At 39.0% G+C, this 19,544-nt stretch overlaps 1 protein-coding gene across 6 annotated transcripts in view; it reads right to left on the bottom strand.

The window, feature by feature from the left end:
* Positions 1-19,544, bottom strand: part of CNTN3 (contactin 3) — a 391,647-nt gene that overhangs the window by 150,741 nt on the left and 221,362 nt on the right. The gene's annotated exons all lie outside the window — the stretch shown is intronic.

The following is a 19,544-nucleotide window of genomic DNA, read 5'->3' as shown; positions in this document are numbered from 1 at the left end:
CAGGAAAGGCTGAAAATAATAATAATAATACACTTACTTCATTAGACCAGTCTGTGGAGATGTTCACCTCAAATTACTTTTGAAATGAGTCTACACAAGGTAAGGGATTTTGAGATTTAAGTTTAAGGACAAACTGTTCTCATTTTTAAGTAAAAACTCAAAGGGTAGTAAAGGGTAGTAAGTTAATAGCTATTAAAACAAACAAACAAACAAACAAGCCTGGGACTGATTAGTGAGAACATTATATAGTCTTAATAAAATATATTAACTTTTCAGATGTTAATTAAGCATCTAGCAATATAAAAATAATGTGATTCAGAAGCAATGTATTCTAAGGCTCCTGGAGAACAGAAATAGAAGATTTATTATTTTAATCTGGTAGAGAGTGAAATGGGAGAAGGAAATGGCAACCCACTCCAGTATTCTTGCCTAGAGAATCCCGTGGACAGAGGAGCCTGATGGGCTGGTGTCCATAGGGTCACTCAGAGTTGGACATGACTGAAGCGACTTAGCATGCATGCATGCAAATGGCAACCCACTCCAGTATTCCTGGCCTGGAGCATCCCAGGGACAGAGGAGCCTGGTGGGCTGCCATCTATGGAGTTGCACAGAGTCAGACACGACTGAGAGACTTAGCAGCAGCAGCAGAGAATGAAGTAACAAAGAATTTGTTGTTTGACACTGGGGCACGTGACATCTAACCTCAATATGTCTGGCCAACAGTAAAAAGTCATTATGAAGATAATGACGAGCATGGTTAAATAAAGAAGCAGCAGAGAAGAGTAAACACGGAGATAAGTATATTTATGTTTGTTGTTGTTTAGTTGCTCAGTCGTGTCTGACTCTTTGTGACGCTGTGGTCTGTAGCCCACCAGGCTCCTTGAGAGATTTCCCAGGCAAGAACACTGGAGTGGGTTGTCATTTCCTTCTCGAGGGCATCTTCCCGGACCAGGGATCGAAACTGCGTCTCCAGCATTGGCAAGCAGATTCTTTATTGCCGAGCCATGAGGGAAGCCCCCATATTTATGTTTATTTTATAAATAATTTTTTTCAAATATTAAATGGGAAGTTAATCTCTCTTTTTAGCTATTTGATTTGAAAAGATGGTGTGGAATAATAAAGGGTGAAGATCGTTTTTAAGCCTTTGCAATAAATGTTAAAATAACCATCACAATTAAGAAAACCTTTGATTCCTCTCTCATCTTTAACAGTGGCTTCTAATTTTAAAAAGAAGATATGATTTTAATCACTCCTTGTTACTCTCCAGTGATGATTAATAATTTGATATGCACAGAAGTGCTTTGAACTCATAGAAAAAAAGAAACTATAAATATAGAACTCTCATTCTTTCAAATAATATAAGAAAATGTTTAATGTACAGTGAAAATGAAATATATGTTAATAATGTACTAAGATAAAAATGCAAATAATCTAAATTGATATAATGATCAAAACAACTGTAATTAACTGAGTGGCCTGAGAAGTCTAGATTAAATATACTTGCTTACACAGGCCTATCCTGTTTATTCTGTTTTCCTGCAAATTGTTCATGTCCTTCTCTGTTTCTCCTATTGGACCCTAAGCATCTCAGATAAGGAGCATCATCCTCACCTCTGTGGCCCAGAGCATGGGATGGGGTAAGAGGTCAGGAAACATATGAACTCATGCACTTGAACTGCTCTGTCCAATGAGCAACTGAGGGAAACACACATGCTTTGAAAAATAAAACCAAAATTGGCTTGATTCAGCTTTTCTGTAATCATCCGGATGCTAAGCATCCATCATTGCCTACTCTATTATATATACATACACACACACACACACACACAAACCCATATACACGGAAATTAGAAAGACACTGAAATCAGAGCAAGACATATGAGTCTGACTCCTAATAAATACAGATTTTATTATTAACATTTATGATAGTGTCTGGTAAGGCTTACATAAGTGCTTGATTTATTTAAAAACAAACAAAAGCCAAGCTAGGCCAAACCTATGGTGGCTATTACCCTGTCAATCTTGGGTGACTTTTTTTACTGCTCTGAGTCAGGGTTTCCTCTATCTGAAAAATGGAATACTTCTTACTTAACAGGATTTTTGTCAGGAGTAAAATATGGAAATGAACAGAAAAGTATTTAGCACGCAGGTTCAAAAAACACTACCTCTTTTCCCCTACTGCTGCTGTCTACCCTTTAAAAAATGATCTAGCTCGACTGCTGTAATGTGTATCTCTAAATTTATTCTCAAATAATTAACTTTTGGTAAAGTGAGTTTCTATGATGAAGAGTCATACGATAAGAGAGGTTTTACAGAATGCTGTGTAACCTGTGAGTCCCACCTGTCCACCCCCAGGGCAATTCGTAAATGCCTCCATTCACTGCTTATCATGTGGCTTAAAGGTCTCTTTTTCACATGTTTCTCTATCCCTAGATTATGAGCCGCATCAATGCAACAATTATGTCTTCTTTACTGTTATATCCTTTGAGCCCAGCACAAAGTAAAATAAACACTTGCTGAATTAAACAAACAAGTGATATTGTGAGTCAAAACCTCCTGACTCATCTGTTTATGCCTGGCTGCATCACAAAACCAGAAAAGTTAACCTACTCTGGACAGAGACTTATAACTGGGTTTAAATGGTTAAAAATAAATTTCTGATTGAAGCGTCTAATTAAAATTTGAAAGTAAATTTTACACAAAGATTCTCCAATTTAACACAAGGCTCTTCCTTTCTCCTTCAAAGATCCCATTACTTTTTCTTTTAACTTTCCCATTTGTTTATCTTCAAACAGGAGGTGTTCATAATCATATCCATTTAACAGATGGGAACACTGAAGTTCAGAGCTGCTGTGAAATTGCTTTCTCAAACAAGAGCACCATCCCAGTTGGGGTCATGATAGAAGTCCTATACCTTCCATTACTCTTTCAATTAGAATCTGCTTCCAAGTAATTAACACATTTTCTTTAGCTTGCAAAATAATAATCTTTTGTACAGCTGCAGTGTGGAAAATTTTTATTTGAGAAAGACTTATTTTGGGAAGTTTTATACGAATGTGTAATCGCAGGCCATTGTGAAAATCACCATGCAATTTCAGGTTTAAAAGTGTAATCGTGATCAACAGTTCTCTGCAACCATGACAACACAATGTGTTCCTTTCTAGCTGTTTACTCACAAAGAATTAGAGACTATTTAAGGATTCAGATTACCATGCATGCTATACCAAATGACCTTATAAAGAAGAAGATAAAAGCTCTGGGTACTCAGCTTTGTAAATCAGTGCTAGTGATTACTTCAGATTACACAGGTATACATAAAAGTTCAATTCCTTGGGAAACATTATATTAGATTAGATATAGATTCTTATAGGAATCTAGCAATGACAATGGTATTTTAAGAACTGATCTACATACCAAAGGGAACTTTATTATAATATTTGTTTCCATAAGTTTATGGATCAGTGTTTAGTACCTGTTACGAGATCAAAGCAAAGGAAGATTCCTTCTACCTTGAATTTCCAAATCAGAAGACAGTCAGACTTTTGACCACTTCTCTTAAAGATCTATTAATGTTCTTGTAAGATGAGGAGAGAAGAAAAACTCAAGAGGGTTAATTGTGTGACCTTGTAATAGAAAGAGAAAAAAAAAGCATCTTAACTCCAAGGTTATTTGTGCCTGACTACCAAGAGACTAACTCAGTTATTAACAAAAATATCAAGAACAAACAAAGGCTTCATGTATTTTGGTTCCACTACTTAAAAAAAGATTCAACTTAATCTATTCTTGAAGCTCAATCACTACCCAGGATGCGTTCTTTAATCACAACTTTTTAAACTGCTTATACTAAAAAAGGGATTCAAACTGTCCTTATTGTAACCAAATTAGTTTTCATAAAAGCTTGTACTCAAGATCAAAAAGAGACAGGAATCCAGTATTTAAAGAATTTTTTTTTTTTTTTTTTTTTTTTTTTACCAATTTACCTCTAAGCCACAGGTCATTAATCCATCTAGCTGAATTTGAATGCTTTAATCTTATACCCCAGTTATTTGAAACAAGCTGATTTAGGAGCCTAATTAAACATTACAGTATTTGTAAGAACCATTCTAAAATGTATGACACGCTTCTCTCTCTTAGTATACTGAATCTGAGGAACACAACTCTCATAGCAAAAGCATTAATTAACATAATGTAATAAACTGATGCTAAGAGATGCTCCAGGGAGCCATAGGGACAGAGTTGAAGTCACTGTGATGAATGCTCCCAATGCTCCCTCAGCCTCTTGTGTCCCTCATCCTGTCATATCCACACAGCCCACAACTCTGCTACTCAGTGAGTCATTTTTCCAGACGAGTCCACTCTTCTAACCATGCTCATGGTTAAGCTTTCGCATCATCTTTCTACGGTGAGGGACAGGAAAGCCTGGTGTGCTGCAGTCCATGGGGTCACAAAGAGTTGGACACGAATTGGTGACTGAACAACAACAATAAATCAGCATTCTGTATTTACTTTTAAGCAACAGGCTGTGGTTGGGAAGCTCTTATGAAGCAAGCTCATCTCCTAAGGATAAACTCTGCAAAAGATATAAGATCTTTTATGTTTCTTAGACTGAAGGGTATGCTCCTCAGAAGCAGAAGCTTGGCTTCTGGGGCTATGAGGCTCTGGGGCACACACTGCACATCTTCCAAGGGTATCTATTTTACCATGTGGATACACCGTGGGGCAGGAGGCAAAAACTGCAAGAATCTTCAAAGTAAGATCTGAGACTTCAAAGGATTCTTGGGTTTATGTTTGCTTTCCCATGGCTATGTCCCAGAACCCCTAAGGTCTGTGCTTTTTTTTCTCTCCTCTTTTCAGAAAGAGAGAGAGAGAGAGATGAACATTACAGGCAGAAAGAATAGCCCTAAATGCTGGAGGTTCTGAGGAGTGAAGGATAGCAGGTCTAGGCAGAAGGAAACATTGGAGAGGGGAATGGGAGAGTGTCCTAACTTGGGTTGATACCAGATGTTCCACACTGCGTGGGGAAGACAAGGATCTGAACTTGACTTTGTGATAAGCAGCTGCTTTAAGAAGGGCTTTAAGAAAGAGAGTGAGGTGACTGAATTTACATTTTAAAGCCATAACTAGCTACTGTGTGGACAAGCACTGTAGGGAGAGACTATAGTGGAAATGAGAAATCTGAGAGGAGACTCCTCAGATACAGACACTGGCAGTTTCCAGAACTGGAGAACTTAAAAGATGTCCAAGCCTTTGTTGAGTGGAATTGCTAAGGTCAGATGAAGGGTAGAGAAGAACATAGAACACCTCACATGCATTCTCTCAGCCTAAGGAGTCTGAAGGTCCCATGATGACCTCATGCAAGGTCATAAGGTGCTGCTGCTGCTGCTAAGTCGCTTCAGTCGTGTCCGACTCTGTGTGACCCCATAGATGGCAGCCCACCTAGGAGGTTTAATCAGGACTGAAAGTAGAATTTTGACTCCACCCACAAACTTTTTGATGTCAACTGATCAGTTCAAAAATTCTAGTTATTCAATAGAAAGCAAGGCAATACGATCAGAAAGAACTTAAAAGTCTAGTTCAATCAACCTGATGTTTGACTGTCCTCTGCCACCATCCCCAACATACCACAAAGCAGTGGGTGTTTAATATCGCATAATTTCAGGGTTTTTTTTTTTTTTTTTTTTCAAAAACACGTACTCAGAAAAATGTCATAGGAAATAGGAGCCTGTTCAGGTGATCATGAAATCAAACAGAAGTTCCTGGGCTTTCAGAAATATTCTCATTTCCTTTTTGTTTGCCATTAAACCCATTAACGTAGGGAGTTCAAGTATTCTCCTCTGATTCTCGTTTCTCTCCTCTGTCTAGATTTATTGATACTCCATGCCCTAATGGAGAAGGCAATGGCACCCGACTCCAGTACTCTTGCCTGGGAAATCCCATGGACGGAGGAGCCTGGTAGGCTACAGTCCATGGGGTGGCTAAGAGTCGGACACAACTGAGCGATTTCACTTTCACTTTTCACTTTCATGCATTGGAGAAGTAAATGGCAACCCACTCCAGTGTTCTTGCCTGGAGAATCCCAGGGACAGGGGAGCCTGGTAGGCTTCCGTCTATGGGGTCGCACAGAGTTGGACACGACTGACATGACTTAGCAGCAGCAGCATGCCTTAATTCTGAAAGGCCACTTTACCAGGAATCTCCTACATCTCATCAAGTAAAACAGTCTTTCACAAAATGCCTCCTTTTTGAAATCTTCTCTTCTCAGCTCCTAATATGGGGTTGGCCAAAAGCTTCATTTGGGTTTTTCTTTAACATCTCATAGGAAAAACCAATTGAGCCTTTTGGTCAACCCAATACTTTCATTCACTTGGCTCTGATGGGTTCACCATTCTCTGTCTTTCCGTATTTAGACCAATGTCTAAGGCTCCCGCTTACACATTAGAAATTATTTCTGATTTATCTTTTTGATAAGATCCTTTCCCCACACAAAAGGCAAAAAATGAATATATACAAAGTAAACAATTACCTAACTTTTAAGCTAAGTTTACTCTATAAGGGGTCCATTCCATTTTAGAAAAGATGCCAAGGGATCAGGAATTTTTTCTTAATTGAAGTTGGTGAAAGTGAACTCACAAACATTTGTTAATTCAGTAATTATTTACTATGCCTTTTCAGTAAGATAGCGATGCTATACTCATTGGACAAATAAAAGAAAGGAGGATGGCTAAGTCTCCTCAATGTCCATTATTCTGGTTTCTCTAACTGGGGGACCTTGAATATGATAAATTATTTCCATGTTTGACTCTCTTTGACTACAATATCACCTTTTCCTCCCAACTAAAACTGAAGTCTGTTTCCTTTTAAGAAAAGCTTAACACCCATTTTTCCTTATAGAATTCATCATGTTCTTAAAAGAAGCCAGAAGACAGCACCCTGTACTGAAAAGAACATTTCAGAGTTATCAAAAAACCTGAGTTTGACTAGGGCTCTGACATACACTATGTGATTTTGCACAAATCAGTCTATAAAGATCTCAAGATTCCTCATCTGTAACTAGACTTTTCTATAGCATACTAATGCAAAATACTGATGTGGTTATGAAACAATATAGTTTGCTTGAGATATTGATTTTTTTTTGCTTGTTTGTTGGGACGTTTTTAAAGTAGTGGAAAAGAAAAGAAAAAAAGATAGAATAGACAAGAATGGTTCGTATTTCAACTACAAAAACTGTATTATCAGGCTCACTACTTGTGGTCTTGAAAAGGAATTCAAATACAGAAAAATCTTTTATAATAACCTTAACTATGAACTAAATTTTACACTCAAAGCTATTCATCACAGCATTATAACAGCAGAAGTCCAAACAATCTAAATGACCAAACAAAACCATGATGATTATCTATTAGAACAAAAGAAAGCATAGCCCTAGTTACACAAGAGCAATGGAACTCTCCTCCAGGTGTATTTCAAAAATGGCTCCGATGGTATCTTCTGGGGACACAAGAGCATCACCCAAGAATTTAGACACTAACTTAGTGGCCAGAAAATTTGCAAATAAGTATGGAAAACTAGGTAGCCTTCTTTAATTTAGTTACCATGTTTTTGTTTTTTTTTTTTCCTGTTGTTAATGCCTATTTATTTGGTTGAGCTTTTTTTTTTTTTTTAATTTTATTTTATTTTTAAACTTTACATAATTGTATTAGTTTTGCCAAATATCAAAATGAATCCACCACAGGTATACATGTTTTTTAAAAATATGTAAATTAAAAACATTTAAATGTAATGATTCTGATGTGCGTTTAGAAGAATATGTTTGAAAGACTTTTTTTTTTCGTTTGGCTAATTGTATAATAGGATTTGTCCCACAAATTATTAAAACATTATGGAATTAAAATAGATACAGCATTTAAATACCATGGTGATGCTGTAGGAATAGAACAGTAACACAGAATAAAGAGTTCAAAAATTTATTCATGCATGTATATACGTATATATCAATCTACATGATATTTTAATACAATTTTGATGGAATTTCAAAGATGTCAAGGAAAGAAAGGATTAGTCATTGAAGTGTGCTGAGATAACTATTAATAGCTGCTCCTGTGACAAGTTCAGTTCAGTTCAGTCGCTCAGTCGTGTCCGACTCTTTGCAACCCCATGAATTGCAGCACGCCAGGCCTCCCTGTCCATCACCAAATCCCAGAGTTCACCCAAACCCATGTCCATTGAGTCAGTGATGCCATCCAGCCATCTCATCCTCTGTCGTCCCCGTCTCCTCCTGCCCCCAATCCCGCCCAGCATCAGAGTCTTTTCCAATGAGTTAACTCGTCTCATGAGGTAGCCAAAGTATTGGAGTTTCAGCTTTAGCATCAGTCCTTCCAAAGAACACCCAGGACTGATCTCCTTTAGAATGGACTCGTTGGATCTCCTTGCAGTCCAAGGGACTCTCAAGAGTCTTCTCCAACACCACAGTTCAAAAGCATCAATTCTTAGGCGCTCAGTTTTCTTCACAGTCCAATTCTCACATTCATATATGACCACTGGAAAAATCATAGCCTTGACTAGATGGACCTTTGTTGGCAAAGTAATGTCTCTGTTTTTCAATATGCTATCTAGGTTGGTCATAAATTTCCTTCCAAGGAGTAAGCATCTTTTAATTTCATGGCTGCAGTCACCATCTGCAGTGATTTTGGAGCCCAAAAAAATAAAGTCTGATACTGTTTCCCCATCTATTTCCCATGAAGTGAGGGGACCAGATACCATGATCTTCCTTTTCTGAATGTTGAGCTTGAAGCCAACTTTTTCACTCTCTTCTTTCACTTTCATCAAGAGCCTTTTTAGTTCCTCTTCACTTTCTGCCATAAGGGTGGTGTCATCTGCATATCTGAGGTTATTGATACTTCTCCCGGCAATCTTGATTTCAGCTGTGTTTCTTCCAGCCCAGCGTTTCTCATAATGTACTCTGCATATAAGTTAAATAAGCAGGGTGACAATATACAGCCTTGACGTACTCCTTTTTCCTATTTGGAACCAGTCTGTTGTTCCATGTCCAGTTCTAACTGTTGCTTCCTGAGCTGCATATAGATTTCTCAAGAAGCAGGTCAGGTGGTCTGGTATTCCCATCACTTTCAGAATTTCCCACAGTTTATTGTGATCCACACAGTCAAAGGCTTAGGCATAGTCAATATAGCAGAAATAGATGTTTTTGTGGAACTCTCTTGCTTTTTCCATGATCCAGCGGATGTTGGCAATTTGAAATTTGGTTCCTCTGCCTTTTCTAAAACCAGTTTGAACATCTGGAAGTTCACGGTTCACATATTGCTGAAGCCTGGCTTGGAGAATTTTGAGCATTACTTTACTAGTGTGTGAGATGAGTGCAGTTGTGTGGTAGTTTGAGCATTCTTTGGCATTGTCTTCCCTTGGGATTGGAATGAAAACTGACCTTTTCCAGTCCTGTGGCCACTGCTGAGTTTTCCAAATTTGCTGACATATTGAGTGCAGCACTTTCACAGCATCATCTTCCAGGATTTGAAATAGCTCAACTGGAATTCCATCACCTCCACTAGCTTTGTTCAGAGTGATGCTTTTTAAGGCCCACTTGACTTCCCATTCCAGGATGTCTGGCTCTAGGTGAGTGATTATCTTGGTCGTGAAGATCTTTTTTTGTACAGTTCTTCTGTGTATTCTTGCCACCTCTTCTTAATATCTTCTGCTTCTGTTAGGTCCATACCATTTCTGTCCTTTATTGAGCCCATCTTTGCATGAAATGTTCCCTTGGTATCTCTAATTTTCTTGAAGAGATCTCTAGTCTTTCCCATTCTATTGTTTTCCTCTATTTCTTTGCATTGATCGCTTGCCATTCCCTTCTTGTGAGAAAAAAATGATGCTAAACCCTTATCTTACACATTACATCAAAGAAATTCTAGATAGATCAAAAGCATAAAGATCTGAAAAAATACATATTTAGTTGAACATACTTATAACGTGGAGACTTTATCAAAAGTGACACTCAAGGCAGAACACTGTATATAAACCAAAGGGATTTTACTATATAGTTTTATTTTTGATACTCTAATAAAGCAAAATAAGGAAACAAAAACGAAACTAAATACAATAATAAAAGGTGATAAATCAGATAAAAAGTACAAAAATGTGCCATATATGACAAATAAAATGATATTCATCTTAAAATATAAGGAATGATTTAAATCATTATTTTTATATAAAGATTTTCAGTAAGAAAGGATTGTTTCTAAAGTGTCGTACTAACATGGAAATGTTACAACATTAATAGAAAAAATGTAAATATGTCAGTGCAGTTGCTCTCAATTATGAAACAAAATATGTTAAGAAAAAATAAAATAAATAGACCAAGATGATGGCTATTTTGGTAATATGGTAATTTTACCTCTGTGATTTAAACCTGCGAAATTTTCTGTGTTCTATAATAAGCACCATTGATTTTAACACCTGAAAAAAACCCCCACAAACTCTTTTTTTTAAGTATCTTCAAGGGAAAAGATTGGGTTTACTTAAAAAATCTTACTTTTCAATATGCTCCTTAGTTTAACTATATTTAGTGGAGACTATGTGTCAATAAATACCTTCTTTTCTCTATGCATGCCATTCTCCTGCATCCAGACAATTCCCTTCCTTAGCAAATCTACAATTTTGCAAAAAAGCAATGTGTACACGTGCACACAGGAAGGAAATAAGCAGCTGAAATATAACAGCTACATTATTTCTCATTGTTAGTAATTATTTTTTTTTTGCCAGAGGAGGAAAGCAATAAAGAAAACATACATAGAATTTTAGCAGTGAACACGTACTTATTAATTCTTTTTCAGGGCTGAAATGACAACTCTACTTCATTTCCTACATTGTATCTTGAAAAATACACAAAGGGACAAAAGAAAAATGAAAGTTCCTGTGCTCAGCATCCCGTTCTCAGATCTGAGGTTTACATAAAAATGTGGTAGAGAGGAAGGAGTCCTGTATTCTCCTTTACAACTAAACATGAAGTCTTCTTTCAGTTTCAGTGGTCAACTGGAATTTGTTATACTTTTCTATGTAAACTCAAGATAAGTGGAACTTCAGAGAAACAATAAACTGAAGAATCAGATCAGATCAGATCAGATCAGTTGCTTAGTCATGTCTGACTCTTTGCGACCCCATGAATTGCAGCACACCAGGCCTCCCTGTCCATCACCAACTCCCGGAGTTCACTCAAAATTCACGTCCATCGAGTCAGTGATGCCATTCAGCCATCTCATCCTCTGTCGTCCCCTTCTCCTCTTGCCCCCAATCCTTCCCACCATCAGAGTCTTTTCCAATGAGTCAACTCTTCGCATGAGGTGACCAAAGTACTGGAGTTTCAGCTTTAGCATCATTCCTTCCAAAGAAATCCCAGGACTGTTCTCCTTCAGAACTGAAGAATAATACATGCCAAATGTTCTTCAAAGAAGACCCAGAAATTTTTGTGCCCAAAGAAGAATTTTAAGTAACAAGTTTGGAATACAAATAAATAAATACTTGATGGTAAAATATAACACACATCGCATCCATTCAAAGATATCCATTTAAAGATATCTCAGCTTGAGAAAATATCTCACCTTGACAGTGTATTCAAAAAGCAGAGACATCAATTAGCTGACAAAGGTCCCTACAGTCAAAACAATGGCTTTCAAAAAGTTGATGCTTTTAAATTGTGGTGCTGGAGCAAAGAGATCAAACCAGTCAATCCTAAAAGAAATCAACCCTGAATATTTGTTGGAAGGACTGATGCTGAAGCTGAAGCTCCAGTACTCTGGCCACCTGATGTGAAGAGCCAACTCACTGGAAAAGACCCTGATGCTGTGAAAGATTGAGGGCAGGAGGAGAAGGAGGCAACAGAGGATGAGATGGTTGGATGGCATCACTGACTCCATACATGAATTTGAGCAAACTCTGGGAGATAGTGAAAGACAGGGAAGCCTGGCATTACTAACTCAATGGACATGAGTTTGAACAAACTCTGAGAGACAGTGAAGGACAGGAAGGCTGGCATGCTGTAGCCATGGGTCACAAAGAGTCAGACACCACTTAGTGACTGAACAACAACAGCTTCATAAAATATAATACCTTGTCGACATTTAAAGGAATCATATTCTCCCTAACTATACAGGATGCATATCATAAATGTCATGTACATACAAGACACGTTCTCCAATGGGGGTCCATGTTTGTGAGCAACGTGAGCAGTCTCTAGTTAACCTTTCTTTGACCTGATATTTTCTAGATTAGCCAGAATGACCCAGGCAATCACTGGCTTCCTGCAGCCAGCTTATAACTTGGGGTAGAAAGGACCTTAAGAGGTCATCAACAGTGCCTGAATAAATTTCGCTCCATGGTGGGAGGATGCAAACTTCAAGCTCTTGTACTTCAAAGGAAATTAATTTCCCACTGGTCTTGCAACTTTGTGTTATATAAATCCCTGGATTTAAGACTAGGAATATTTCTGATGTGCTTTTGAAAATCTGATCTAAGAGTTTAAAAAAAGGAAAACAAAATTCTCTAGAACGAAGCACTGTAGGCCTTTAATAAAAGGTTTGCACTGAGTAAGTCTTATCCCTGGATTATCTCCCTAGTACAGTAACTGGCTGGTTTTTAAAGGGTATCACAGAAATAAGACAGACAATAATAGGGCATGCTCAGGAGGCAGTGCATGTTATTCTTTCAACTGTACTTGGAAGTTTTGCCTGTCCTTGGAGGGGACACAACTAGGCCTGAAACCAACCTGCAATTTGAATGTTTCTTGATGCATTTCCAAACTGGGCCAGATTGTTGGAGACATTCTCCCAAAGGTGCATTCAAACCGCATACCCCTATCCTGACAGAGATCATGCTGAACCTCTGTAAACAGACTTGGAATTCTCTGGAGAATGTCCCTCATTTCCCACATGGAATTGTGTACGTGACCTTGTTAAAGAATTCCTTTCCCTTAGTCAGGGCAATTATCCGGCAAAGGAGACTCTTGCATTCTCTGATTCCAAAAGAATTTTCATAGAACTCATCTGTCCTTTAGTCTTCCAGTGAAACACCCCATTGTTCAAAAGACCATTTGAAGGTTATTTCCCTAAGCTCTTACTAGGATTCTACTAGCACTAAGATAGAGTATGATTGTCTGTACATTTATCAACTCCATTATACTTTTTCAATTCCAGGTATAAAGGTTCTCATTCATTTGGCTTGCACAGAGCTTAGAAGAATCAGTTTTATATGATACAAATTTTTAAATAAATTTGTGTGCATATATATATATATATATATATAATGGTTTTAAGTTATGTCCTCTATTAGGATGTCTTATCATAGTCCTAGTAACCACTGCTGTGCTGTGTGCTGTGCTTAGTCGCTCAGTCGTGACCGACTCTTTGCAACCCCATGGACTGCAGCCCACCAGGCTCCACTGTCCATGGGGATTCTCCAGGCAAGAATACTAGAACGCGTGCCATGCTCTCCTCCAGGGGAACTTCCCATCCCAGGGATTGAACCCAGGTCTCCCACATTGCAGGCAGATTCTTTACTGTCTGAGCAGCCAGGGAAGCCCAACCCACTGCTAGTTGTCTCAATTCCTATTAAAAGAGATTCAAGGAATTAGTCTCTGATCATGTGTGTAAGACTGAGAGGGTCACAAGTGTAACAGCAGATATACACAGATGCTGGTTTTTGGGCAAAACTCTCTCCCAGTTTCAGTTCTAAATTTTCTCTACATAATACTTCCAATGGAAATTCCCAGCCTATCTCTTTAATGCTTCCTTCCTTTGATTAGGTATCCAATTCATGCATTGTTTTCAAGTTCTCCCAACTTGCAGATAACTGGATTTTCAGTGAGTTTTGCATTTCATCTACTCCTTTCACTTGCTCAAGATTTCCTTCATTATGTTACAATGGGCTGATCGTAATGACTTGGCTTTAGAAAACCAGCATTTCTTTCAATGAAGCATAGGATTCTTAATGATTCTTTGTAGCTTGGAATATATACCTCCAAAATACTTCACTGAGAATCAGAAAGAAATCATGGGCACTTTGATACATTCCAATGCCTATTGCTACTGCTGCTGCTGCTAAGCCATCTCAGTCGTGTCCGACTGTGTGACCCCCGCCCCTGGGATTCTCCAGGCAAGAACACTGGAGTGGGTTGCCATTTCCTTCTCCAATGCATGAAAGTGAAAAGTCAAAGTGAAGTCACTCAGTTGTGTCTGACTCTTCGCAACCCCATGGACTGCAGCCCACTAGGCTCCTCCATCCATGGGATTTTCCAGGCAAGAGTACTGGAGTGGGGTGCCATTGCCTTCTCCACCAATGCCTACTGGAGATATGTAATTGTGCCTCTGTTCTACTTCCATAATAGAAAGATTAGCAATGCCTTAATTTTACCCTCTTTTGCATCTGCATCTTGTTCTAATATTCATTTAACCTTCCTTATTCTCCACTCTGGGGCTTCCCAGATGGTGCTAGTAGTAAAGAACCCACCTGCCAATGCAGGAGATGCAAGAGATGCTGGCTCAATCCCTGGGTCGGGAAGATCCCTTGGAGAAGGCATGGCAACCCACTCCAGTATTCTTGCCTGGAGAATGTCATGGACAGAGAAGTCTGGTGGGTTACAATCCACAAGATCACACAGAGTCGGACACAACTGAAGTGACTTAGCACGCATGCATGCATTAGCCACTCTAGTACTGCAAAGGACAAAATTCTCTCATTTTATGGCTAAGGACTCTTGAACCTCTGCCACTCAACTAATCTATACTAAGGAATCCAAGATTCAGAACCACAGCTAAGGAAAATCAAGAAATAACTTTTACTGCATACCAGCATTAGTTTAAGAAAACTCATATAGATTATGTGTTATAGCCATGGGAAAAAAACAAAATATTTCACACGCGTATTGGAAAGCAGTTGGCAATATTAAGTATGTGCTAAGAATTAACATTTCATGTTTACACCAGATGTCAGGTATACCACTTCTCTCTCTGAGCTGTCAAAAAAGCATAATGCAGAGAAAAAAGGTCAAAGAATCCTGAGGGACGCGAGTGGTGCTTACAGGCATAATGATTGAAAAAGATTGCTTTAAGTCTACATACATCACCACTTTAAATGTCATTTCAAATCACAAGTGGAAACAGAATAGGCCTTCTCAAGAGATTTGTGGAATACAATATGTTTTGGCAGTAGTCTTCAAAGCACAGTATGGTTACTGTAAGCATGGGCCGGCATTGGGCCCCTTATCTGAAGATCAATGATTAGAGATGATTGATGGACTCGTTTTCTCAGCAGAAAACACCAGCCTGTTGTTATTACTGTAACAGATGTAATGTGATCCACACATAATTAATCGAATTTATAAAATGCTAGAAGTATATTAACTAGTCAAAGCAACCCTTATTTTTCTCCCCCAGTTTTCATAATGATATAATGAAGACTTCACCCCCTAATACATTAACAATTCTACAGCCAAGATTAATCAGAACAAATGCAGGGAACTGACGGCACCTGCTCACTGATAAGATATACATGTCCTCTACTGCTGTCCTTCTCTTTTCTTTCCTCCTCTCCCTCTTCTTTCCTCTCTCCCTCCCTTCCTTTTATAATATGTTAGTACAGAATTCTATCTTTAAAGAGTATTCATGTGTAAGGTAAGGTAAGTCACTTCAGTCGTGTCCGACTCTGTGCGACCCCATAGACGGAAGCCCACCAGGCTCCCCTGTCCCTGGGATTCTCCAGGCAAGAACACTGGAGTGGGTTGCCATTTCCTTCTCCAATGCATGAAAGTGAAAAGTCAAAGTGAAGTCGCTCAGTCGTGTCCAACTCTTAGTGACCCTATGGACCGCAGCCTACCAGGCTCCTCTGTTCATGGGATTTTCCAGGCAAGAGTACTGGAGTGGGGTGCCATTGCCTTCTCCGATTCATGTGTAACTACAACATTTAAAATTGGTAAAGACAGAATTGTTCTATAATGCAGGAGACCTGGGTTCGATCCCTGGGTTGGGAAGATCCCCTGGAGAAGGGAAAGACTATTCACTCCAGTATTCTGGCCTGGAGAATTCCAACCAGAATTTGCAACCATGGGGTTGCAGAGTCGGACACGACTGAGTGATTTTCACTTTCCCTTTAGGGGAAATGTGAGGTCTGTACACTAAGCTATCCCAAACTTTCAGAAACCCTTAGAGCATTTGGCAGACGATATTTTGAAAATTTTTCTGGTATGTATGGTCTTTAAGCTATGTAAATGTTTCCTGAGGTGTACTTCTCAGAATATCTGGTCTTGCAAGATGCTACATAAAGGGTTCTCTTGTCAAGTAAGTTTGGGAGAAGATGCACACTAGACTCCTCCTCTAGGTAACATAAAATTAACACTGTGCTATTAAAAGTTCTGAGAAATAAAAGAAAGATGCTTTCTTTTGCTTTTCCTAGCATTTTTGCAAACTTTTTTTTTTTTTTTTTTTTTGTAAACTGCCTCACTCTTTTATTTGATGCCTATAAGAACACGGTGAAAAATGTTTGCTCAGTGTCAAACAAATGGTCTATGAGTAAAAATATAAAACCACAAGAGAAAACAAGGAGTCTATGGCAGGTACACAGAAAGTGCCTGTACCCAGTGTATATAATCTATCAACCCATGCGTGAGATGGTCGTGGCAGGGGGCAATGCACAGGAAGGTTCCTTATCTATGATGGGTGATCAAGACTAGGGAGTGCAGATGTATGTGTAATGTTGTATGAAAATTAAAAGGAAATTAAAAGAAGTGATAGAAGTGGGCTGCAAAATACATAATACTTTCAAGTACAGCAATGTCACTGAAAACATTAAGATTATATTAGAAACATAAGAAAAAAAATGTGTTTTTTTTTTTTTTTTTTTTTTGGCTACTCTGCTCGGCTGGTGGAATTTTAGTTTGCCAGATGAGGAATTGAACTGGGATTCTCAGCAGTGCAAGCGTGGAGTTCTGACCAATGGACTGTCCGGGAATGCCTGAAAAATTCTTAGCTTTTTACATGTACATAAACATTTACATTAGGAATAAAAAATGACATACTCATAGCTCCAACAGAAGAACTTGCTAGGTGGCACCAGTGTAATGAACCCGCCTGCCAATGCAGGAGACACAGGAGACACGGGTCCGATCCCTGGGTAGGGAAGATCCCCTGGAGGAGGGCACGGAAACTCACTCTAGTATTCTTGCCTGGAGAATCCCATGGACAGAGGAGCCTGGCAGGCTACAGTCTATGGGGTCACAAAGAGTCACACAAGACTGAAGCGACCTAGCATACAAACACTGCTGAATTGTCATGTTCACTCTTGGGCATGCAATGCTTCCTTATGGCAACTGAACTTTAGCTGACATCTACCACTGACTTTCCAAGTTCATTTCCTTCCAGATAAAACCAAACGGAATCTCAAAAATGATAAAATTTGTACTTAAATCTAATAAAACCTCACACATTAGACCCTCAGGACTTTGCTGTGTATAGTTGAGTGGTTTATTCCCACTTTGGGGGCATAAAACATTTGCTAACAAATGTAATAATGTAAACAAACTGGAAGGGAAGAATGCTTAAGTGCTTCAGAAAATGGATATACAATGAATTTGGAAAACTGTTTAAAGAAGGATTGAGGTGCTACTTCCAGCAAGGCAGGCCTCCAGGAGCCCATAATTAGCTGTTTTAATTAGCCGTGTTTGGAATTGTTTTATGTACTCCTGAATCTCATAAAAGATGAATTTTTAAAGGCTATAAACAATACTTTCAACTTTCTCTTAGACATACATCCCCTTGGACTATTGAGTGAATAAGACTTTTTAAAAAATTAGCATTAACTGAATGTCCTTGAGGAAGAGACTTCTAACTACAACCCACAGGCTAAAGGCACCCTCAGACCAAGTACTATCTGATCCACATTGCTAACATTTTGGAAAATTTTGCCAACATATAGTTTCTAGCTATACTTGCTTTCCCCATGGAAATAATCAACTGGAGATGAGCAACATTTGAACACTTTGGGTGGTGTGACCCTTTCATGTGCCATTTTTCATCATGATATATCGCTGTACTTAAACATTTTTGTGTTGGAAAAGTGGGATAGCTTAAACTAGTTGTTGGATCTAGGTGTCATCACATCTGGAGAAATTGAAAGAGAGATTACAAGGCCAAAAAGCTAAAGAAAACAATAAGAACATATGGTCAATTACATTATTAGTAAAGTTATCTGTTGCTCCTTCTGTGATAGAATGGTTTCTGGCTCATTTGATCAGTACTGGCCATAGTACATGCTTTTCAAAACAGAATGGGAGCAAAAATGATGTATATACCACCTGTGAACAGGCAAAATGGGTCTTACAGTTTTTTTTCTTCTCCCATGAGAATGACATATCCCAGGGACTTCCCTTGTTGGTTCAATGGTTAAGAATCCTCCTTGAATGTGGGGGACGTGGATTTGATCCCTGGTTGGGAAACTAAGGTCCCATATGCCTCAGAGCAAGTAAGCTCGAGGGCCACACCTGTAACTAGAGAGCCCACGTGCCACCACTACTGAAGCCTGCCTCACAACTAGACAATCGGTGCACCACCAAGAAAGATCCTGCATGATGCGATGAAGACTTGCTACAGCTAAAAAAAAAAAAAAGACAAATCTCAGACAGGGGCTGCTTGTTCCCAAATTAAGTAAGTCCCATGGGCTTCCCTGATAGCTCAGCTGGGAAAGAATTCACCTGCAATGCAGGAGACTCTGATTTGATTCTTGGGTGGGGAAGATCCGCTAGAGAAGGGATAGGCTACCCACTCCACTAATCTTGGGCTCCCCTGGTGGCTCAGCTAGTAAAGAATCTGTCTGCAATGTGGGAGACCTGGGTTCGATCCCTGGGTTGGGAGATTCCCTGGCGAAGGAAAAGGCTACCCACTGCAGTATTCTGGCCTGGAGAATTTCATGGACTGTATAGTCCATGGGGTCGCAAAGAGTGGGACATGACTGAGAGACTTTCAGTTTCATGGAATATAGCAGCAACCAACCCCCAGCGTAGAGCCTACAAAACTGGAAATCAATCTAAAACTATTATAAGCCATTGAGACTCTGGAGTCATGTGTTAACTGCAACAGAACTTAGTAAAAGCTTGACTGATACAGAGCAAATTTCAAATAAATAAAGAAAAAAATATTTCTATGTGTTTAATATGCCAAGTGTGTCTGTATCTAATGACTTTAACTCAAGAGGACATTAGGAAAAAAGCCACAGTAAGAACTGTAAGCAGAAAATGGAAAGTATGTCTGATAAACTCTCCATAAACTCAGAGTTCCGTCCAGTTCGGTCACTCAGTCATGTCTGACTCTTTGTAATACCATGAACCGCAGCACACCAGGCCTCCCTGTCCATCACCAACTCCTGGAGTCCACCCAAACCCATGTCCATTGTGTCGGTGATGCCATCCAACCATCTCACCCTCTGTCGTCCCCTTCTCCTCCTGCCCTCAATCTTTCCCAGCATCAGGGTCTCTTCCTGAGTCAGCTCTTCGC

The sequence above is a fragment of the Bubalus kerabau genome, chromosome 20, assembly GCF_029407905.1.
Source record: "Bubalus kerabau isolate K-KA32 ecotype Philippines breed swamp buffalo chromosome 20, PCC_UOA_SB_1v2, whole genome shotgun sequence".
In the NCBI taxonomy this organism is placed as follows: Eukaryota; Metazoa; Chordata; class Mammalia; order Artiodactyla; family Bovidae; genus Bubalus; species Bubalus kerabau.
This window is presented reverse-complemented; position numbering and strand designations above follow the sequence as displayed.